Genomic DNA, 3,318 nt, shown 5'->3' with positions numbered 1-3,318 from the left:
ATAGGTGTGTCTTTATGCTGATTCATTATGTACCATAAATCCGTCCACCATTCCTTTAATTTCAAGGAAAAATCTTTGTTATCTTAAGGAAGGAAGGATATCTCCACAGATAGTCCGTTCCTCTGGGATAGATGTTTGCTAGGTCTAGCACCACCGGGGCATGGTCAGAAATCACCAAATCCTGGATACTAGCTGAGTGGAGCGCACGTACAGGTTCCCTAAATAAGAAAGTAGTCAATGCGAGACCAGGAGCTATTAGCATGTGAATAGTGCGTAAATTCCCTATCCTGAGGGTGCAATAGTCTCCACGCATCCCATAAGGCCGTGGCGCTTAACAGAGGATGCATAACTTTATCATGGCCCGCGCGGTACATTTGGGGGGCCTTTAGCATTTTTCCTGTCCTCTAGCACAGATACCACCGAGTTGAAATTCCCCCCCAATTATTAGATTAAAATGGCATGTTCTAAATTTTGGCCTCAAGTCGTTGAAAGAATGGTTTGTTGTTTTCGTTCGGGGCATAAATATTAAAGATTTTATAAATTCCTCCAGGGATCTCCACTGAGACCATCTGAACCCTACCTTCCGTGTCCGCATATGTTTCCAGGACTTGATGTTGTAATCTCCTACTGACTAATGTAATAACCCCTGCTTTCCTTTTAACTGAAGATGACCCGTAGACTCCTCCAACCCACAATTTCCCCATCCTCTGCATGTCTGAACCTTCCAGATGAGTTTCCTGAAGGAGCGCAATGTCCGGTTTGAGGCGATTAAGGTGGCGTAATATCTTAATTCTTTTTTGGGGGGAACGTAACCCCTTAACATTCCAGGTGACTATTCTCATAAAGCTCATGTAATAAATGGAAATCCTGCCTTTCGTTTACCATGTTTTTGCTGCCCTCCCTTGCCAAAGAAAAATTCAACCAATTAGACAATTGAACATAGTGCTCACTTGCAATAATGAGAGTAGTAGTAATAATAATAACTCTGTGTAAAATCTTTGCTACTTCACTTGAATCCAAAATCCCCAAACATTTCAAACATCTCCCTCCCCCCCCCCCCCCCCCCAACTATACCATAATACTCAGACTTCACTTTTTTCTGATCATTTTCCAAGCTCAGTCAACCTTATACTTGTATAGCATTTAACCAATATAAAGGAGTGTCCCACCTACAAAGAAAGAGAGGGAAAAAAAAAAAAAAAAGGTTCTCTTTCCTTTCCTCCTCCCCAGATTTCTTGAACTTTTTCCACTGCAGCTTCTCCAATCTAAATCAAAAACAGGTGTCCCACCTTGAACTTTACACATTCGACATTTGTCTCAGGTTCCCTTGAGTTTCTTGTTTTGTTGTCTCCGGTCCTTCGGGGAAGCTGTAGCGAACTTCACAGAGCTCCCTTTGGTCACTCTCTGGTCCGGTGAGTCGTTGCGCCCTTGTCCTGGAGAATTCCTGAGGTCACAAGGACTGCTGTTCCGCTCAATAAAGGCCTCTGCCTCCTTTGGGCTTGAGAAAGAATTGTAGGATCCATCCTGATGTCTGATAATCAACGTTGCCGGGTACTTTAACTGGAAGCGTATATTTCTCTTAAATAAGGCTGAGCATATGTATGAGAATGCCCTCCGCTGCCGTGTGACCTCCGTAGAAAAATCCTCGAAGAGCAAGATGCGCGAGCCTTTCACCTCCAAGGGATGTTTCAATTTCTTGTACGCCTGTAATATTTCCTGTTTATCAGAGAAGTCCAAGTATTTCATTATGACTTGTCTTGGGCGTCTGTTATTTTCACTCTCATCACCTCTCCTTGGTGGACCAATGCGGTGCACCCTTTCCACTTTTCTTCTTCCTGCTACTCCCAGGGTTGTAGGAATAGTTGATTCACACAATGTTTGTAGCTCACCAACCGGGTATGTTTCAGGGAGGCCGACAATGCGCAAATTGCTCCTTCTGGAGCGGTTCTCCAGATCGTCCACACGGTCCCTCAGGATCAGATTCTCCCTGGCCAGACGCATGACTGTAGTATGGTCAGAGCTGAAGTCCTCCTCTACCGTCGACATTCTGGTTTCCATAGCCGCAACCTGTTCCACTGTCTCATCAAGTTGGTTCTGTATGGCACTGAGAGCTGCTGCTATTGATGCTTTAATTGTAGCGGAAATGTCAGGTAGCAAACGATTGGCGACTTAATCAGCCAGACGCTTACAATCCATACCCTCCATCGTTTTGCATACATCCGGGGTCCCCGGGGAATCCTCCATCTCCATCTGATGTGTATTTTCAGGTGACCGAGGGACACTTAATTCTGTATGGGAGGTCACAATCTTTTTTTCACACTGTATGCTGGATGTATGAGGATTTTGTGTTTTGGAGCTGCTGCGCAGCAGGTATCTTTCCATCAAGTAGTGAATGAAGGGACGTAAGTTTTGACACTGATTTAGTGTGGGTTGTCAGACAAATCTTGATTCTGCTCCCCCTTTTGTTTATTCTCACTTTTACCCCTTTCTTCCCCCTGCCAGAGTTATATGAATTCTCACTGTCCTGTAACTTTGCAGGGATGTATGTTTAAACTTCCCTCCTTCAGCTTCCCTCACTTTTTCAGGAGCTTCGCACCGAGTCTGTATGTCTAGAGATTCAGCACCTGCTTGTTAAGCACAAGTCTGGACAGCGATGGGGGAAGGGCCCAGGGATTCCCTGCTTTGTTCCCTCTGCTCTTTGCAGAACTTGTCAGTAGTGTTGTTTGCTGCTGATATCTTATCAGGACTCCAGGAGATATTATTCTGCTGCCGGTTAACTGGTTAGTGCTGGGGGAGTGAGTGATCTCTGCAAGGTAAGCCCCCAGCTGTGCCCTGCTCTCTGTGCACAGATCTGATTTTAGTGCAGGGCAGGCTCCGGCGCCATCTTTATCACGCTGCCAGATCTTGAGAGGGAGGGGGAGAGCAGCCGCTGTTTCAACTGATTATCTCCACGGCTCCCCATGAGCTTCCCTGCATGCAGCAACTTTACTCACCGGTGGTATGGAGCGGGGGAGGCTGGTGGGTTGTCCGGTATATATGTCAGAGCTGCAGGGAAGGACGGAGCTCAGGCATCCTGTGTCCTACATGATCAGCGCAGGATCCGGAAGTCTGCACATGTGGTTTTTAGTGCATTTCTGTGTTGGAAACACATAAAAAAAGAGACAAACACCACAGCATCAAAACAATAAAAACGCCTGTGAAGAAATACGCAATGAAAAAAACTCAAACAAATTTACATAATAGGTGCAGAAATTCTACAACATCAAAAACTCACCAAAATCTCAATGTGAGAATGTGGCCTTAATGTCCATTTTGTGA

This window comes from Anomaloglossus baeobatrachus, chromosome 1 (genome assembly GCF_048569485.1).
Source record: "Anomaloglossus baeobatrachus isolate aAnoBae1 chromosome 1, aAnoBae1.hap1, whole genome shotgun sequence".
Taxonomy (NCBI): domain Eukaryota; kingdom Metazoa; phylum Chordata; class Amphibia; order Anura; family Aromobatidae; genus Anomaloglossus; species Anomaloglossus baeobatrachus.
This window is presented reverse-complemented; position numbering follows the sequence as displayed.